This window comes from Elgaria multicarinata, chromosome 12 (genome assembly GCF_023053635.1).
Source record: "Elgaria multicarinata webbii isolate HBS135686 ecotype San Diego chromosome 12, rElgMul1.1.pri, whole genome shotgun sequence".
In the NCBI taxonomy this organism is placed as follows: domain Eukaryota; kingdom Metazoa; phylum Chordata; class Lepidosauria; order Squamata; family Anguidae; genus Elgaria; species Elgaria multicarinata.
This window is the reverse complement of record NC_086182.1, coordinates 36979004-36999299: the sequence shown is the minus strand read 5'-3', so window position 1 is coordinate 36999299 and position 20296 is coordinate 36979004. Positions and strand designations below refer to the sequence as shown.

Below are 20296 nucleotides of genomic sequence, written 5' to 3'. Positions count from 1 at the left end.
CCATGCTTTGCATGCAGAAGGTTCAATCCCCGGAAGCATCCCCACGTAGAGCTAGGAAAGAATCCAGCCTGAAACCCTGGAGAGTCCTGGCTGCTGCCTGTCAGTGTTGGCAATACTGGGCTGGATGGACCAACGGTGTGACTTGGCCTACCCATGTTCTTAGCTGAATGGGACTCTCTTTTGGTGCAGCAGCACGGCAGGAGAGACGGGCCTGGCCACATGCGAGTCCTCTGTGGGCAGATCGCTTCAGCCAGAGGAAAAGAAGAGGCAGAGGCAAGCCGAGAGGCAGCCCAAGGGGACAAATCCAGAATCCTGCTCTGTTGGAGGAGCCCAGGCTGGCTCGGACAGTACTGCCCCCCTCTGTACAGCTTCACAGCCTTGGCTTCTCCACTGGAAACCGCCCCCCCCCACCCCCACCCCCCACTCCAAAGCAGGCTCGCCCAGCCGCTGCGATCGCTGCACTGTGTAAGGTCACCCGAGGGCAGTTTGGTGGGAATTTGTCCTGGTGGACAGCTGTACCCCCACCACACGCACACAGCACACGGCAACACGTCCTCCAGCCCGCCACGACCTGCCCTGCTGCGGATTGCATCAGCCCCCTTCCAGTGGAGACGAAGTGGAGAAAGAGGGACCTCGGTGGACAGCCGAGTCCTTGGGAAGCAGAGGAGGCCGCAACGCGGAAGCAGGGGGCGGGGCTGAGGGTGGGCCGCAGCCGCCAGGGGCAACCCCAGGCACACACACTGAATGCCCCCCCCCAGCACTGGCGGCGGAGGGGGCCTGTCTCTGCCCTCTGCATCAACGGCCGATGCAGCTTCACATAAGGGGCAGTTGTTGCAGCCCCCTCCCCGCCCTTCCTCTGGCTGCCGGGAGCAGAAGTTCTCCGCAAAGCCGCCTATGCCTTCTTGTCCTCAGACAGCTCTGGCGCCCTGGGCAAAGTGGCACACGTCCCACTAGCCACGCTGGCCGCACCTGGCACGCCCCTTGCCACAGAGCAGCAGCGCTCCGCTGTGCTACGGCAGCCTCCTCCCCCTCACTTCCCACAGTCTCTGCTCCTGGCAGGCCGTCAGCTTTGTTCTAGCCAGGTATAGGTCTGGATCCAGACACTCCCTCCCTCCCGCCCGGCCCTGTTAACATCCCAGGCACATGCATGCACGCACACACACGGGCGTGCACACACAGAGCAGTTCACAATGAGGTTCCAGGCAGTGAGCAGCAAGGCCACCAGCTCTGCATCCCAGGCAGCGAGGGGAGCAAGTCCCCCCCCACTCCCAAGGCCCCCTCATGCCAGCAACCCCCCCAAAAGCGCTACAGGCCAAGCACTGCGCTCTGCAAGCACACAGGAGCTGCTGCCGCCAGGGATGTGCAGCCAGCGGATGATGTTTGAAGGAAGGAGGAGACTCTGTGTGGCGTGAAGGCCAGGAAGAAGAGGCCTCTGGCTGCCAGATTCTCCCTTGCCTCACTGTGCCCTATAGCTGGATCCCCACCCCACAAAATCCCCCTAAAATCCCCAAAGCGCCTGGCCTCGGCTGAGCAGGACTGGTGTGCACCAAATGACAGCAGGCAAGCGAGTAATTGGACTCCTGGGGCACAATGGAGCAGAGCGAGACGTTTGCTTCTATGAGGAGAACCAAGGCAAGCAAGTTGCTAGGCCTCATGGTGGCAGAAACACATGGTCACATGTGTGGGCAATATCTGGGGACACCCCCCCCCAGCTCCGCAGAGAGGCCAGGGCTAGGCTTTTAGAGGCCAGGGGTGGCACTTTTGGGCATTTCTGTGGTACCCAGAAGTGCCTCCAGTCCTGCAAGGGGTGTGCGCGTGTCTGTGGTGCTGCCGCCCCCCCCAACTCCATCCCTCAGTGCCGCCTCACCTCAGCTGCCAAATCAAATTGCCCTCCCGACCTGCATTCCTGACAGGAAGAAGGAGCCGAGCGAGCCCTGAGAGGAGCGTTGTGGGCGTGCGGCTCCCTCCACCCAGGGCCGTGTGCTGCCCTGCCTGATGCTCATCCGCGCTGACTGGGAGCAGCTGATGCCTGCGGATGGTGACCCTTTCTCGGAGGAAGGCCTCAGCATCTCTGCAGGCAGCTGGCCAGCTGAGGCGATTGCCCCCCACTCGCCTGCAGTGCCACGGCAGACAAAGAGGGTGCCCATGCTGGACTCACACAAGGCAGGAGGGGCCTGGAACACAGCTGCTGCCTGGGGCCTTGGGAGAATTCCCCCCCCCGCCCGCCCCCCCACAAGGAGAGCAGAAGTGGCCCAGACTGGCCCATCTCCCTCCCTCCCTCCCTCCCTCCGGCTCCTTTTCACAGAGGGAAAGCCCACTGAACTGACAGCAGCAGCAGCCCAGCCCAGCCCAGGCTCCATTTTATGGCAGGGGAGATGCAGGAGGCGGCGGCAGCAGCCCCCCAGCCCAGGCCAGGAAGAAAAACAAGCCCAGCTCCAAACAGCTCCTGCAAGGGCACTCTGGGTGGGCCTGGCCGACGAGGAGGCTCGGTCCAGCAGCCCGCCTCCAGCTGGACCAGCCTCTGATGGCCGGGGAGGGGCAGGGGCAGGGGCAGGGCCGCTGGTCAGCCCCTACAAGCCGCACTGCGCCTCACAACGCTCACAACGTGGTGGGCAGAGAAGGCTCACTGGTTGGCCCAGGGACGCATCCAAACGGAGGAGGGAAACAATAGCTGCCAGAGTCCTAAATGCTGCCCTTGTGGCGAGCTAAGGACAGGGCCATCTTGACAGCACAAGCTGGCACAAAGGTAGGTGCTGGAGGATCTGCCCATGCACACACACACACACACACCAAACTCAGCCCCAAACAGTCTCCTTGCAAGCCACTCTTTCTGCAGTTTGTGGCTTGGCTCATTTGCTCGAGTCCTCCAGAACTTCTTGCTTTGCAGGCCATTTGCTGCCTGCTGTGCTGTGATCTTTCTGCAAATCGCAGGAGGGAGACAGAGGCAGTTCACAGGCGAGTTTCAAGGGAGTTCCATGGCAATGTTTCCTAGCAAAGGGCTCCCTCGCCCAGCCCCGTGATGTCATTCTTCAGTGGTTCCTCCTCTCAGTCACCACCGGATCTGTCTCCTGAACCACAGAAGGCACGCACAACCAGGGAGGGTCGGCGCTCAGGGATGCTCCCCTTTGCAATCACAGGACCCTGGCCCTAAAAGGTACCACAGATCAGTGAAATGTGCAAATGTGCATACAGGCTCTCATCAAATCCCAATTCTGAGCTCAGGGGCGATCCACGGAGAACTGGTGTGCTAGTACCATCACGCTAGAAAGAATGGGGAGAAAGAAAGAACAAGAGAAGCTGGGACAGGCCGGGGACCAGAAATGGATTACCTGACTTCAACCTGGAAAGATCAAATGCCAAATGACAGCAGCTCAAACAGGTTTGTGAAATGCAGCTCATGCCACACCGGCACCGTTCGTGTCTTTCCTTCAAGAAATTGGTTTAGTAGGACAAGATGAATGAAGTTGGTGCAACACAATCGTAGACTGGAGAGGGGCAGGGCGGGAGGTCCATAACAGGCATGTGATCATGCAACCCACCCCCTACCCCCGAAGAAATGCCGGATAATGAGCCTTGCCGTTGCAAGCGCAGCACAGCTCTGCCGATGGCGATTCCCACAACAACACATAATTCTTGAAGCAGGCATGATGAGCAGTGCTGAAAAATGCAGCTACAAGCTTCAATCGATTAATTAGCTTGATTAACTGACTGACGCCTCGGATTGGATGAATTAGCATGACTGACAACGGATAAAGATTCCACAGCTCTTGAAAGGCTTTGAGGCCCCTCCCACAAGGGCTCCCTCCGCCCTGGGCTGGAACAGGCCCCTCCCCCTGCCTCCCTTTCCCTACGGCAACAGGACGCTCATCATCTCTTGGCCCACGGAAAGGGGACGGATGAGGCCACGGGGAGGCACACCGTTCCAGGAAGACCATCAAGCTCCTGCCTTCCTACCATCCACACGTTTACACTGTGAGTTGGTCTAAACTGCGTTAGAAACAGAGTTAGGACAAAACCAACAGAAATGCCCGGGCCTAAACGGTTCAGTAGCGGATATTTCAAGAGACCTCCCATGATATCTTCTGCAGAAAGGCTAGGAAATATGGGCTTGAAGCAATTGCCATAATGCAGATGTATTTATTATACGCACACAGAGTGAGCGAAAGAGAGAGAAGACGAAGCGTCAATAGATTCTCACCCTCCTTATGGAGAGAGGAACTGATTAGAGGTTCCACATCCATCAATCAGCTGTAGCACTGAACAGGAGGCCTATCGCAGCCTCCCTCGGCCTGGTGCCCTCCAGACGTGATGGACTGCAACTCCCATCATGTCCAGCCAGCAGCTATTCTGGAGGGCACCAGGTTACGGGAGGCTGCTCCTTGCTGCATTTACAAACAGGGGATGGATTCTTGTAAGCATTTTTAGGACAACTCATGCCAGGGGTGGCCCTCCAGATGTTTTAGCCTGCTCCCATCTCCCCCCACCATCAGCTGTTGCCTACAGCTCATAGGAGTCGCAGGCTAGAACACCCCTGGCTTCAGCAATCAAAAATCAAAACAACCTCAACCAGAAAAATCAACCAGAAACTCAGCACCAAAAGACGCCAATGAGGAGCTACAACAGGTGCCTGGCCGGGCAAGAGCAGCGCCGAGAGCAGCTCACGGGGCCATTCCTCAGCAGGCGGGCCACGGGCCAGAGCGGGCCACCAAGCCTCTGCAGCCACGCCACCCTCCTCCCGCTCCTGCCTGCCATGACACTGCCATTTGCTGGTGGCAGAGGCTGCCCTGCCCTTGATAACCATGCCTCCTGATGATGCGCTGCTTGCACATGCTCAAGCACAACGTCCTAAGAAAGCGTGGCAGCCACGGCCAACAGCGCACTGGGCATGCTGCTGCAATGACCATGCTGTGCAGCAGCCCAAAGGGGTGGCCCTCCTGCCAAAGTTCAGGGCGCAAGCAAGTCAGCCGCTTCGCTCAAGCACCATCAAGCCCCCATCAAGGCAAGGTTGTGGTGCTCCGCCACCGGCCCCCCTGCCAAGGAAGAGCATCATGAACTGCAGGGGGTTTGGAGGAGAGAGGCTGGACCACGTTATGGGAGGAGGAGGAGAAACTGAAAGCACTCTGGTGGCTGCAAGATGGAGAGGAGCCGATGGAGTGAGAACCCAGAAGTTCCAGTAAAGATCTCAACATTCCTCTGAGCCTCATTTTCTCTCTCTTGCTGTGAAGGCTTCAAGGAGTGCCAGTCCTCAGCACCCAGCGCCCCCACACTCGTGGCAACGGGTGTGCAATGGAGAGAAGCCACCAGGATCCTGCCCCAGCTGGTGTCAGGCCGAGTCACGCAACCAACGAGGCCCCCACCGAAGCCCCAGGAGAGACTGTTGGGTCGGAGGGGGGGTCATCTTCTCCTAGCCCCCAGCCATGGCCTCTCAAGGGGGCCCAGGCCAGCTGCCAATATCTAGAACGCTGCTCTCCCGTGGCTCGCTTCCCTCACACTCATCACCATGTGCCACCCCCAAGCAGACACGGGGCCTGCCCACCTCGCCTCTTCCCTACAAAACCAGGGCAGTATTGCTCTGCGTTAGAAGTGGGGGGAGATTGTGCTGCACTGCCCCCCCCGGTCTCTCCCCTTTCAGCTGGGACCCCCTCATAAAAACAAGAGGCAGCAGCCCTTGCCGGCATTTCCTCCCTCTAGAAAAGGCTATAAAATTTTCCAAGTGCAGCCAAAGATTGGAAGCGGGGGGGGGGGGGGAGACGGAGGAGGCTCAGCTCATTAGCAGCTGCATGGGGAACCCTGGAGCAGGACAGGAGCGGAGTGGGGGGGGAGGCAGGCAGGCAGGCAGGCAGCCTCCTAATGCAAAACAGCTTAGTCCTGGGAGAGAAAATAAGAACCAGGCATAAAGAACAGGAGGGAGGGTGGGTGGGTGGGTGTGCTCTTGTCTCCCGTTCCAGGCACCCCCCACCCACCCCGCTCGGCCTGGCCCCATCGCAGACACATTGGCCGGCCTGAGATGAGCTGGCACCAGGCAGAGGAAATTCCAGCTCTGTTGCGTCTGGCAGCCACACTTGGCCCGGCCACAGCCACTTGGAAAGCAGCGACTCAGCAGTTTCCTTGCCATGCAAGGGGGCCAGCCCCAAGCTGCACCTCTCCCCCCTCAACCCACTCTCCCCCCCTCCCCCCAGCAGACTCCTACAACCATCTGCTAGGAATGACACCAGGCCCCAAAGATGGAGGCTGTGGCGGCAGCTGCCCGGCTCAGAGGATCCCTTTGCCAGAGACGAGTTCAAACCGGGCCACGGCAAGGCAGGCAGGCAGGACACAAGCCACTTTCACCCCGCCAGCAACCCACCGCTGCTGGCCAGTGGTGCGGCTGTGGTGGCTCCAGCCTGGCCTGGCTCCGCTCCTCCAGAGTCCAAGAGCTGCACTCTGTTGCCAAACCCTGGCTTGGGGGAGCTGCTCCTTCGTCTCAGTAGGGGCAGCCTCCTTCAGCAAGGGGCCTGGCGGCACGGGGGGGGGGGGGGACAGACAGACGCAGATCCATTTAGCAGATGCTCAAGGTTACGTGGAATCCAAGACTGGGTAGAGGGCTGACGTCTGAAAGCCGAGAGGGAACCACAAGACAGGACCGCAACAGCTTCCAGCACAGTCCCATCACACACACCCCTGCCCCCAGGGCAGATGGGAGATGCCTGCATCCCACTGGTGTCCTTCCAAACGCCACGTGTGTGTGTGTGTGTGTGTGTGTGTGTGACTGAGCCTGGGTCTGAGGAGCTCTTTATCCAACACTCGAACCAGCCTGGCTGGAAAGAAGAAAGAGATCCCTCATGTGGACCCACACTGTGAACGCCTGGCGACAACAGGCACACGGCACAGAAGGAGCCTCAGTTTCCCCGAGTATGTGTGGCAGCGTTCCAAGCCCCAACAGCCTATTTGCTTGCCCCGCACCAAGCAAAAGGTGCATCCGAGTGTGGAAACTGCCCCGCCCCACCCCACCCCCAACACAGTTCTAGTTCCTCTTGAAGGACAAGAGCACAGCTGCCAGAGGGGTGAACACAGATCTTCCAAGAAACAGCAGAAGCAGAAGTCCAAGAACTACAGTGAGTTCAGGCAGAACTTCAGGATGGAACGCACTTCTACAAGATGCAGTGATGACCATCAATTGGGACAGCTTTAAAAGCGGGTTGGATGAAGTCATGGAGCAGAAAGCTATCAATGGCCACTAGCCAGGATGGCTATATTTTACTTCCAGTATCAGAGGCAGAATGCCTGTGTACAACAGTTGCTGGGGAACATGGGTGGGTGGGCTGCTGCTGCTGCTGCACCCATGTCCTGCTCATGGGTTCTTGCTCGACAGCAGGTCAGCCCCTGTGTGAACAGTGTGCTGGACTAAATGGACCCTTGGTTTGATCCAGCATCAGGGCTCTTCTGATGTTCTTCTGACAATCTCAGCAGAAAGCAAGAAAACATTAGAACTGCTGTCCCTAACAGCCACAGTAGTGCCACCGAGGAAGAGGGGGGGGGGAATTCAGACTTCCACAGTCAGGTTTCTAGCACTCTACAATTCCTCATTTGGGCCCACAGAGAATCAAAACCAACAATCTCATTGCAAGTGTCATAAGAGATAAAAAAACGCACAAGACATCGGAGTCCTCTCCTTGCTCCTCCACTGTAGAAGAGCTCAGATTCTTGCTTTCAACCAATATAAACACTGTAGTGCCCTGGGTGACCTACCCAGGCACTCCAGGAAGCTCAGAGACTTTACCCACACACACAGACGCCACGACTTAATCGTTTTTGCCTCAGCACCCTAAAACCACATGCCCATCTCCACAGCACAGAGGTAAACCACTCAGCATGGTAATGAACCACAGTCTGGGGTGAGGCCAGTCAGGTTTATCGTATTCAACCACAGGTTCTTAACCAATTTACCAAGGCAAAATTTTGTGGGTCAGGGGCTGGTGACTCAAGTCAGAAGACAAGACAAGTGGGACTTCAGGAGCTCAGTGGCAGAGGAGTCAGGCTCAATGCATGCTGCGAGAGGGAGGCACAGCGGAAGAGATGAAATCCCGCAGGCTGTAGCTGCTAAGGAAAGCACATCCAGCTCGAGCAGACCCAGGGGGTGCCAAAGTCAGGGCATACAGCAAGAAGGAAAACACGCCCCGAATCTATCGTGGCCCCCCAGGAGGCCCTACAGCCAAGGCATGGAGATGGAACACTCGGCAAACTCCTAAGCACCAGGCTAGAAAGAACGTTCCAACGAGCAAGCCCCATCTGCTCATAAGACCGGGGTGAGGGGGGCTGCCCAGATGACCACGTCAGGAAGTGACACAAGTGCCAGCCACAGCACAGACTGCCGGCCTGCACCCATTCCAGGCAGTATATTTTCTTCATTGGCCAAAGGTAGAATTTTCTTTCTCGCACACAGGAGGAAGAGGAGGAGGTGAGGAGGACAGAGGAGGCTCCCTCTCAATTCCACAGCCTCTCCTGCATCACCAGAGGCCAAGGTGTGCTTCTGCCCAAGGAGCTGCACCCCACAACCCATAGATGTATCCGGCAATGCCAGGCGGGGTCCAGGTGCATCGCTCAGGCTGCACAACTGCTTGGCTGGCATCCCTGAACATGTGACTAACGGACTTGCTGGTGCCAAAGCATGGGCCTTGGCCACCGGACTTGGTTTGCAGCCTCCTCTGGCGACTGCCTCCCTCCCTGATGCCAGTGGAAGCACCTAGACACAGCCAGGGGAGGGCAAACGCCACGCCAAGGAGCAGGCCAAAGATCTCCCAGGCAAAGGTGAGGGACGAAGCCAGCAGAATTCTAGGAGGTTGGAAGCCTCACGCAGCTGCCTCCTAAAACTTTTCTGCTGGGGCAACTTTGTGGGTCCCACCTAAGCCTGGACTCCTGTGCAGGCCCACTGGGGGATGAGGATCCCTGGATCCTCATCCCCCAGTTGGCCTTACTTTTGAGTAAATGTACTTCAAGTCACACTGCCGGAATCTGACACATTTTTCCGGATGGTCTTGGTGCAAACTGGGGCAAGAAGCAGGAGCTGGGCAGCTCAGCAGCCCCCAACCCCCAACAGCAGGCTTCTCAGTCACTTCCTGCTTGGCCACAGGCAGGGAGCATCAGCAGCCTGCAGGTAGCCAAGTCTGGACAGGCAGGAGACCCTCCCCCATCCCATTGCCACCAAGTCCCAGAGCCCCACACATACATGCCAGCAGGAACTTTGGGGGCTTGCAAGCAAAGCGGATTCAAGGCCTTGGCAGCTGGTGGGTGTGCCCTAGCCACGCAAGACTCCAGGCCATAGTCTCCTGGGGCAACCACACTGCTCACGGCTACAGAGCCTTCCCCTTCCTAGGCTAACAGGTTTGGGCTAACAGGTCATCGATGCCTCCGGTGACAGTGGCCATGTAGTAAAGCCATCCTTCAACTGAGAGAGGTGGGGATTCTGCAGTAGCCCCCCAAACTGCACTCATCCTCGCAATGAGGCATTTGAGTGCTCTGGCTGCCACAGGAAGGTTGCCACCAAGCTTCTGTCCGCCAATCCTGGGTCCGAGGTCCTAGGAGGGAAAGGCCCGGGCTCAGCTCCCCAACTCCAGCGCCACTCACACCACATCTAGCCAGCGGCAAGCCAAGGAAGCTCACACCCAGACCTTTGCCAACACCAGTTGGCAACACCGCGGGCGGGCGGGCGCCTGCCTGGCACCGCGGCTCCAAACAATGACCCGCCCGGCCCAGTTCCTCTGGAAAGGTGAGCAGCAGAGATCTCCTCCCCAGCACAAGCTACATGGGATTTGGTACCAGAACCTGCTGAAAAAGAACCCAGAGCTCTGATGGTTTTAGTAGCCCAAGGAATGCGCAGCAGAAGCTGAGGGAAGTTTGTGTTCACGTGGATGCACAAGACGGCAGTGCCAAGGGCCCAGTTCTGGTACCGCACGGTTCTGCTTCCTCCTCCTCCTCTTGCCGAGCACGAGTCCTCAAACCTCCAGCCAAGAAAGGTCCCCGCTATGACTTCTGGGCATCTACACGACAGGTACTGGGCCCAGGTGAGCGGCTCTACAGGTACTGGCCCCAGGTGAGCGGCTCCACAGCCCTGAGATGCCCCTTACGCAACAGCCTGCTAAGGCGCCGCCGCTGTTCACGCCACGCACAGCCTCGGGGGCCACCGTGGGACCCGCCGCTGTGGCCCTTAGAGCGAGGCAGGCCCAGCTGCTGAGGGCAGCGGGCGGCCCAGGTCCGAGGCTCCAGCAAACCGTCCGCTCGGGCTGCTGCTCCGGGGCCAGCTGAGCGGCAACAGGCACTCCAGCCCGGCCCGCCTGCAGCAGGGCTGAGCCGCGGGCCCGAGGCAGGCGTTGCGCCCGCAGGCGAGCCCAAGGGGAGGCGGCCGGGGCCCCGAGGCGCGCCGGAGCCCAGGCCGAAGGACAGGCAGGCCGGCCGGCCGGCCGGCGCGCGCGCCTTCCCGGAGGTGGCCCGTGCCCAGAGGCCCGGCAGGAAGGCCTAACCTGGCCCGGCAGCCGAGCTCGCTTTGCCCAAGGCCCGCAGACGAGAACCGCGGCCCAAAGGAGCCGGCCCAGGGAAGGGAAGGGAAGGGAAGGGGACGGCGCGGCGCGCGGGCGGGCGCCTGCCTGGCACCGCGGCTCCAAACAATGACCCGCCCGGCCCAGAGCTCTCCGCTCGGCTTACCTGCTCACGAGAGGCCGCCGCGGGGCTCGCTCATGGCCGCAGCAGGACGAGGACCAGCAGGACGAGCAGGACGGCCGGCGCCGGGGGCTGCCGCTGCTGCTGTTGCCGCCGCCTCCGGTGCGACGGGGGCGCAGGCAGGACGCGCGGCGGCGGCGGCGGCGCCTGGTCCTTCTCCTCCTCCTCCTCCCCGCCCGCCGCCGCTGCGCCGCCTCTTTCGCTTTCACTTGCCCGGCCGCGCCGCGGAGGACGGGGCTGTCGGGCGGCCGCAGGCCCTCGCGCCGCCCCTTCGCGCTGCCGCGGCGCCCGGCCCGGCCTCGCCCTGCACAGAAGCCGCCGGTGCCAACGGGCAGCGCCCGCCGCCGCGTCCGCCTGCCTCTGCCCGTCTCCGACTGCTCATTTGGGGAAGAGAAGTGCTCGCTCCGCTTCAGACGAGGAGCCACTCCAGGCAGGCGCCGCCGCCGCCGTGTCAAAATAAGAGCCGCCGCCGCCGCCGCCGCCGCCTGGTTCCGCTTCGGCGCGGCCTCCCAGCGGCCTGTCGGGGACCAGCACCTGGCGAGCGGGCGAGCAGGGAGGGCGGCTGAGCGCGGGCGGGCAGCGGCAACCTCCGCGCCCCGGGCCAGGCCGGGCGGGCCGCCACCACGTGCTCCCGCTCGGAAGGGAGGGCACCGCCGGGGAGCACTGAGGCAGGCGCCCCCGACGGCCTGGACGACGCCTCGCCCTTGCCAGCCGCCGAGCGCCGCCTAGGTTGGGACCGCCGTCGCCCGAGGCTGCCTGGAAGCAAGGGCCGCGGAGGTGGGTCCCCGGGGCAGGCTGGACGCCGTCGAGCGCAGGAGCCGAGACGACGAGCCCGGCAGCTCACGCGCGACGCCTGGCGAAGCCCCGTCTTCCCAGCTCGCCTCCTCCTCATTGGCCGGAGGGAGCTCGGCCGAGCCCGCTCGGAGCGCCGCGGCTTGCGAAGCGCCGTCCAGGAGAGCGCGAATGGCCGGAATCCGTCCCCCGCCCCCTCCGCCCCGGGCTTAGTGCGAGTTCGGAGGCCAGCGGCGCCCCGTCTTTGACCCGCGTCGCTTGGCGGGCTCTGGCTTCTCGGCGCCTGGACGCGCGCCCTCGGGCCTGGAGGTGCCTGCAAGAAGCCAGCCCGAGGGCCAAGAGGTTACCATGTGCCCCTGTTGGGGAGGGCGGAGGAAGCCTCTCCCCCCCCCCGTCACTCTGGGCGATCCTTTGACCACGCTTAGGGGCATGTGAGTGCAAGCACGGAGCCGGGGGTGGCGGTCGTCGCCACGGGTGAAAAAGGCCTGCGCCCCCTCCTGGCACGTGGGCATCCCTTGGGGGGCTCTGTGTGCGCGTGGGGGGGGGCGTTGGGGAGGAAAGCGGAGGGCGCCTCCAAAGGGTGCTGGGGCCCTTTCACGGCGCCCCTCCCGGCCAGCAGAGAGCCGCCCCACAGGTACGGGGCTCCGCGCCTCCGCGCCCCATCCCAGCCGGGTCTTCAGCCGAAAGGAACCTGAGGCAGGCCCGACGACGCCTGGGGCGAACGAGGAGCGCCGGCGGGCGCCCTACGGGCTCCTTTTTTTGTCCCGCCCCGTCGCGGGTGGGGGGGGAGAAGGACTAGGGGGGGTTCCTGCCCACGACGCCGTTTTGCGGGTTCGGGCGGCGCAGGGCTTGGCAGGAGCGCTTAGGCGGGACTCTTATCGTGACAGGGCGCCTCCCTGCTAGGCCGGGCCGGGAGACGTCGGCAGAGCCGCGCCAGTCGAGCGGGCGGGCGGGCGCCTGCAGCTGCGCTCTCCCCTCGCGAGCCGAGCTAGTCCGGGTGGCCGCGGACCAGCTGCAGGAGGGGCGCGCGGGCGGGGGCTCGACGGGCTCCCTCCCCCGCCAAAGCCAGCGGCCCGGCCCGGCCCGGCCCGGCCCGGCGGAGTAGCAGCGGCCTGCAGGGCTGCGCCCCCCGCCCCCCCCGGAAGAGGACCGCGAGCGACTCTGAGCCTGGGCGTCTTGCGGTTTGAAGCCGGAGCGTAACCCGGGAGCCTGCTGCAATGCCACGTCTCAGCCGGGCAGCCAATGTCATAAATAAAGGTGCCTTTGAGCATGTGCAGAGTGGCATTCTGTTCTAACTGAGCAGCTGCACCCACAACATCTGGCTGTCAGACGTGAGGGTGGGAGGGGAGTTACTGTATCCCACTCGAAGCTACATGATTGCCGTGACAAGGTGGCCATTTGGATGGTGATGATTAATAACAATAATATCTCTCGTTGGCGTTCCTCCAGTAATTTCCCCACTTATGAACACAGCTGGCCCATGAAACATCTTGCCATGAGTGGAGAATAGGCCGTGGCCCGCCTGGTGAGCCCCCAAAGGCGTGGGCATGGTGAGCCCCGGGCTGGCCTCCACGCAGGGCTGCAGGATCTTTGGAAGGCCACCGGGCTCCTAAGCTTACTTGGCAGAGAGGAATGAAGGCGCTGAGTGAGGCCGGCCGGCCTTCCTGGGTGGGGAGGGGGGTGAGGCCCCTTCACCTTGGCCACCCTCTTGCGGTGCCCTCCTGCTGGCGCGGGTTCCTCTCCAGTCCATAGGCTGCTCACGGCCCTGCTCGTCCCCCAGCCCCCTTCCCTTGTTGCCAGGTGCCAGCGGCCCACCACAACCTGCGCAGAAAGGGGGGAACCCAAAAGCCCCCAAAGAGTGCCTTTAGGATGTCAGTGAAATAGTGAGAATCCTGTTTCCATGGCAACAGAGGATTCAGTGGAAGAAAAGGGGGATGTAAATCGGATTATCAGGTGGGGGGGGGATGTGGAAGGCCTGACAGGGCTGGAGAAGAGGCACCTGCAGTCTCTGCCTGAGCCTGATCACAGCTGGGGGTCTGCTGCAAACCTGAATGCCAGCGGGCCTCCTTTTGCCCTGAGCTGCTGCCTGCAGGGCCATCGCAAGTGGCCAAGTGGCCTGGCAAGGCAAGAGCAACCGTGGCCCACGGGCGCAGAGTCAGGGAGAACTCGATCGGGCAAGAGGACCTGGTGCAGCGGACGAGGCAAAAAATGTGGGTGGAAATCCCACGCATGTGACGTCACAGATGTCAATCGCCAGTGGGCGGAAAAGGGGGGTCCCTGTTCCAGTCTTCATCACTGCTTCGCACTTCCTGGCCCGCTCTCCCTGGTTCTAAAGGAGGAGCGAGTGGAAGAGAAAGGGGAGGTTTGGGGCATGACTGCACACGCACACACACACACACACCCATCACTGAGTGCCTCCTGAAATGTCTTGGGCCTTCCAAGGCTGGCTGCAGGGTGACATTCCTGGGCACAATTTCCCAAGCAAGGGGCAGGTCAAACCCCCACCCCCTGGGGGGGGGGAGTTGCAGTCCAAGAAGGAGCCTGCTTCAGCCTCATCCTACAAGCGGACTGCCACTGGCTGCATCAGGGGACCTGGAGCAAGTGCTCATGAGGGCGTGTTCTGGGGTCAGAGCACTGCCCCAGCCCTAGGACCTGGTTTGGTGGGCAGGGCTTTGCTGGAACATGTAATCATAGAATCATAGAATAGCAGAGTTGGAAGGGGCCTACAAGGCCATCGAGTCCAACCCCCTGCTCAATGCAGGAACCCACCCTAAAGCATCCCTGACAGAGGGTTGTCCAGCTGCCTCTTGAAGGCCTCTAGTGTGGGAGAGCCCACAACCTCACCAGGCAACTGATTCCATTTTCGTACTGCTCTAACAGTCAGGAAGTTTTTCCTGATGTCCAGCTGGAATCTGGCTTCCTTTAACTTGAGCCTGACAGTTAGAGCAGTGCGACGGTGGAATCAGTTACCTAGGGAGGTTGTGGGCTCTCCTACACTAGAGGCATTCAAGAGGCAGCTGGACAACCATCTGTCAGGGATGCTTTAGGGTGGATTCCTGCATTGAGCAGGGGGTTGGACTTGATGGCCTTGTAGGCCCCTTCCAACTCTGCTATTCTATGATTCCGTGTCCTGCACTCTGGGAGGATTGAGTGATGGTATGGATGAGATTGCCCCTTCAGCCAGTCTCCCCCTGACAGGACTGGGATGGGGTCTCCAGATCCAAAGACACGATGGCTGGGTGGGCTGGAGCCATTCCCCCGGATGCGCTCTCCCCCCCTACTCTCCAAATTAGTGGCTCCGTGGCTGCCTGAGCCCTGGGTGCCATCCTGCCGAGTTGTGGCCCTGGACCAGGTGTTCCCGCCAGAGGAGCTGGGTCAGGCTAGTCTCCAGCCCACAGCCACGCCTCTTGGAGAAGGAGCCCAGCACACCAGGCCAGGCAGGATCACTATCAGAGCTGAGGCGTGTGTGTGTAAAAAGCAGCCTGCTCCTTTAAATGCGCCTAAAGTGTTGTCAGTAGATCTGCAGTGGTGGAAGACTTAATCCCCTGCTCCCTCCAAGACCCTCTCAGCCACTGTGATGGGATAATTAGATGCGAGGGCTCAGTGCAGACGATGCTCCAGTCGCCTAGCAACTAATGGTTTCCATGGAAATGGCAAACCACAGCCTCCTAAGCAGCAAGTGAGCAGTGCAGCAGCAAGGGCTTGGAGAGGGCTCGGCTGGACTCCCCCACAGATGATGTGCTGCTCCTCCTCCTCCCCAGAACTGTGCAGGAGCCTGGAGGTATTATGGGGAGGTGGGGAGGGGGTCTTAAAGGGGCAGCTCCCTACTTCCACTTGCAGGGAGGGGAAGTGAGCGGCTGTGGATGGGTGCTGCCTTCCTGCCTGCTTCCAGTGCCCACAGCACGGAGGAGGAGGAGGAGGAGGAGGAACTCCCCTGTGCCGCCCTGCAGCCAGCTGCCAGCCTTACTTGCCCCCTGGGCGTGTGAACAGCAACCCCCTGTGAAGGGAGTGATGCTTTCCCCACCACTTCTCCCCAGGCAGGAAAACCTTCCCTTGCTGCCTTTTCCCAAGTCAAGCTGCTGTTGAAGGCACAGGAGCAGGGCTGGTAAGAGAAAAGGAAGAAGTGGCAACACGAACTCTTGTCCTGGCGACATCTGCACACAACACAGTTGCAGCAAAACCGGTGGCAGCTGGCCCCAGAAGCCCTTGGCCTCACAGCAGGAGCAGAGCCGTGGGCCTGTGGCCATCTGGTTGGGGCGGCCCTCTGTCCCCACTTTGGCCTGGCCCACAGGAGGCTCTGAGGTGACCGATTCCCCCAAGCAGAAAGAGCGGGGCATTTAGAGCTCATGCGTTCAGAGTCAGCTCAGGAAGGGATGCTTCCACAGGAGCCTGGAAGGGTCACATTAGGGAGCTGGGGGGATGGGACAGCTCCCCAGAGAAGAAGCTCACCCCCCCGCCCCCTCCAGCTTCTGGGCCCCCACAGAGGCTTGGAGGAAATAAACTTTTCACTGACAAATTATAACCGAATCATTGGCTGGAATCAAAATACTAAGCAAGCTTCCTCCAGGGGGAGGTTTCCTTATTTCTCCCTCTGAAATGAAACAGGTAGGACAAAGCACCTCCACTCCACTCCCCCACAATAATAATAATAATAATAATAATAATAATAATAATAATAATAATACATATTTATTTCTTAACTGCCTCTCCCTCTGGATCGAGGCGGGGAACAACATGAGATACAAACACGCCCCGGTGCCCTGTGCCCGCCCAATGTTTTTTGTTTCTGGCAACACCCTGACAGCCCTCTTCCACCAAGCCAGGGCCCCGGCCCTTCCAGACGAGAAATGCCTGAGAGGGAAAGCTGGGAGTGGGGCTACAATATTACTTGGCTAATCAGACAGATCTGTTGAAATAATACACTTTCCATCAACTAAATGCTGCAATGAGTAAGCCAGTAGATCTTTTAAAACCCTTTCAGAGATGGTTAAGGTAAGTGCTTGTACAAACTGTTGGAGTCAAGTGTCATTGGCTTGGCGGGTGGGAGGGGTCAGCTTTCTCCCCTGTGAGGAGGGAGCGCAGGGATCAGGCGCCTCCTTGGGAGAATGTCCCTCCCACCCATCCACGCACGCATGCCTCATCTCAAAACAAGACAGGCGCTATTTTTAGGGCAATTGTTTTTCTCAAATGCAAATTAATGCAGATTTACTGAGCAATCCTATACACACGGCCACGGAGAGAGATGCCGCCGCCGCCACCACGCTGGCGCACCATCTGCCGACTCCTGTAGTCACCAGCCCAGAACGGGGGAGGGAAAACAGACCCCTCCCGAAAATGCACAACGGAACGGCGCCCACGCCCCCAGTGGCCATGGCAACGCTGCCTTTGCCGGCCAATCACGGGCCGTTGCAGCCCTGTGCCACCAGACCCAAAGGGAGCTGACGCACTGAACTGGACAGGGCTGTACCACCAGGAGAGGCTGCTGCTGCCCCACGCCAAGAGGGCCTGTGGCACGGGCAGCAACACCCCCAATGCTGTGGGCCCCCAGCCAGGCAGGGCTTTGGCTCCCTTCTGCCACGGGCAAGGTCCCACAGAGCTCCCTGCTGAAGAGGCTGGCGGAGAGAATCGCCTGCTCTCCTTGGGAGAACAGCGTCACAGAGGGAAGGGATCCCAACAGGGGAGAAGCGCACAGAGGGGACGGAGCCCTCCGCTGCAGGGGCCCCACCGGGATGGCTGCTGGGCACATGTCCCACTGGCCTCAGCCCATCCCATGAGATCCCACCGGGTGCTGTTCTAATGGGCAACGGGCTGGCGCTGGCCTTGACTGAGCCCAGGGCTCCCTCTTGTGGCCTGGAGCTCACCTGAGCTGATCCAGAAGGGGCTTCTTTGGTGTACTGGTCTGTGGTGCCCGACGGGAAAAGCACTCTTGGGTGAGAGCCTTTGTTCCACAGGGCTGTGGGTGGGTGTGCCCCCGCATGGCTATTGCATGTCAAACATGCTACTCGCTGGGTCTCGTGGGATCGCTGCACCAGGAGCCACGAAAGCAGAGGGTCAGCAAAGGCCCCTTGCAAGGCCACGTCTGGGCCCGCCCCTGCCTGAACCTTGTTCCAAGTAGTGGCAGCTCCACGGCCTCCTTTGGCAACATGGCCGCCTGTTGTGCAGGCTGTGTCACTTCTTGGGCAAGAGAAACCCCCCTCCCACGGCCACCCCAAAGGCTTTCGTACCTGTGGGGCAGCAGCTACTTTCTAAAAAGAGTGCTGATGTGGAGAGCACCCTCTTGACTAGAACCTCAGGGACGAGGGAAAGGCACTCCACACATGTTCAGAAACACACTGCCGTTCTCCAAACGTCCTCCACATGTTCCACGGCAGAGGGAGGCCTGGCACTGATCACAGTTGAGAACTGGACCTTATGCAGACACAGGTCCACGCCTGACTTCTGGGACTAGGTACGGGTGGGGTGGGGGGGCTGGAGCTGCGACGCGCCACCCGTGCCTGGCACCACATCCCTCCCTGCACCAACCGTAACAGGCTTAGAGTTTCATTCTAAGCAGAGTGGACTTGCTGCGCGCTTGCCACCACACACGTGGAAATCAAAGCAAGACCGAACCCTTTGTTCTGCTGGGGAGAGAGTGGAAGGTGAGTGGCTGAGCCCAGTGTTTGAACGTGCAGCTTTGAAGGGAGCTTGAAAATCTGGGAGGAGGGGCTGAGATCTGAGCCTGGCACTACAGCCAGAAGTTCAGAGCCTGCCAGAATGTGAGGGTTACAGAAGGGAGGGACACCGGAGCATTCCAGGAATTTGGGATGACTGCAGACTGAGGGCTCCTGGGGACAGAGGATGCTGCCTTACGCCGGATCACACCTAGCTTGGTCCAGTTAGCTCAGTCTTGTGGACACTGACTGGCAGCAAGAGCTCTCCAGGGTTTCAGGCAGGAGATTTTCCACCCCCCCCCACCCCCACCCAGAGATGCCGCTGGGGATCGAACTGGCAGGAGATTTTCCACCCCCCCCACCCCCACCCCCACCCAGAGATGCCGCTGGGGATCGAACTGGCGAGCTTTGGCATGGGAAGCAGGGGCTGCTCTATTGCTGAGCCACAGGCCCTCGCCCCGCTCAGCAGCAGCATAGAAGTGTTTTGCTCACCTCCCAGAGAACAGGAACACCCCACGCCCCTGTGCCTCGTTTGCACACCAGGCCCCACAGAACATATGAGGTTCTGTGCTCCCGATTTGGCTATAGCTGAGGCGTCCACCTGGCAGGCCATGGTACGGCACACCTGCAAAACCCCTCCTCTCCAAGCTCAGCCTCCCTTCAGGACTGGCCTCCTTGGCCTTGGGATGTGCAGCAGAGAGGGCATGTGGATGGCTTGGCAGCACCAGGCCCAGGGGCCAACTAGCCCGACCTTTCAGTGCTATAGGGAGGCGTGTGGGGGACAACGACACTGTGGTGGGTATTACTCTGTTCAGCCTATCCGAGGCCCACAGAACACAATCAACGGCCCTTATTTTATCCAGGTAACACACCTGCCTACCAGAGCTCTGCCTTCAGAATCACTTGCTTTTAAAAAGTGAGTGATTCTGGTCTCAGTGTTGGACCCGGGTAAAGTTGGCTCCAATAGAACCAGCACAAATCCACCTGAATGTGCATTATTTTATACAGAGGTCACAAAAATCTACATCAAACGAACACCCACATCTCTGTCCAACGGCTGCACCTTAAAAATCACAGATTTTGTGTATGGCCACTTATTTTATTACTACATTTATATCACATCTTTCCCTCCAAGGAGCCCAGACGGTGTACATGATTCTCCTCCTCCCCCCCTCTTCCCCGTTTTTATTATTATTATTTTATTATTTATTGCATTTTTATACCACCCAACAGCCGAAGCTCCCTGGGCGGTTCACAAAAAGTAAAACCATTCAAAGTATAAAAACGAACAGTATAAAAACATGATATAAAATACACATTAAAAATTGATTAAAAACATACCATACATGATTAAAACATCTTTAAAACATCTTTAAAACATTCTAAAATTTCACTGGAGAGGCCTGCCGGAATAGATCAGTCTTTATAGCTTTTTTAAATTTTAAAAGACCGTCAAGTTGACGAATTTCCTCCAGCAGGCCATTCCACAGTCTGGGAGCAGCAGAAGAGAAGGTCCTCTCGGTAACAGTTGTTAATCTAGTTTTTGCTAGCTGAAGTGGATTTTTCCCAGAGGACCTGAGTGTGCAGGGCGGATTGTATGGGAGAAGGCGATCCCGCAGGTAGCCTGGACCCAAACCATGTAGGGCTTTAAAGGGCTTTAAACCAACACTTTGTACTTCGCCCGGTAACTAATCGGCAGCCAGTGAAGAGATTTTAAAACTGGTGTTTTATCCTCACAACGGCCAGCCTGTGACGTAAGATCAGGCTGAGAGTCAGTGACTGGCCCAAAGTCACCCAGTGAGCTTCATGGCCCAGTCAGTACTGCTCCCGCATCCTAGTCTGAGGCTCTAACCACTACACCACATTGGCTCTCACTTACCCTAAAAGTGTGCTGGAGGTGGGCGCCCAAAGGCTGCCCGGGGGCGGCCCCGCGCTTCCGCGCTGGCCTGGGCTCCTCGCGCCTCCGTGTGCGGAACCGCGGCCGTCGAGGCTCTTCCGGCCAGGCTGCCCGGAGCTGCCGCGCGGCGGATTCCGCTCCTTGCCGAGGGCCCCGGCTGCGGGGCTCCGTCTCGGGCAGCTCCTGCGCCAAGGCGGCGCCTGCTCCGGCCTCGTGGCGCGGCCTGCTCGGCGGCCCTTAAAGGTGCGAAGCGCGCCGCGCTGGC

The 20296-nt window shown here is 59.8% G+C and overlaps 2 protein-coding genes across 2 annotated transcripts in view; one reads left to right on the top strand and one right to left on the bottom strand.

The window, feature by feature from the left end:
* BCL9L (BCL9 like) overlaps positions 1-10751 on the bottom strand; it is a 36578-nt gene extending 25827 nt beyond the window's left edge. The window contains exon 1 of the mRNA XM_063138965.1: positions 10678-10751. The gene's annotated coding sequence lies outside the window, so the exon portion shown is untranslated. The remainder of the gene's footprint in view (positions 1-10677) is intronic.
* Positions 10752-12258: 1507 nt separating this feature from the next.
* The window catches only part of HMBS (hydroxymethylbilane synthase), a 76363-nt gene continuing 68325 nt past the window's right edge, over positions 12259-20296 (top strand). Inside the window, exon 1 of the mRNA XM_063139055.1 lies at positions 12259-12262. The gene's annotated coding sequence lies outside the window, so the exon portion shown is untranslated. The remainder of the gene's footprint in view (positions 12263-20296) is intronic.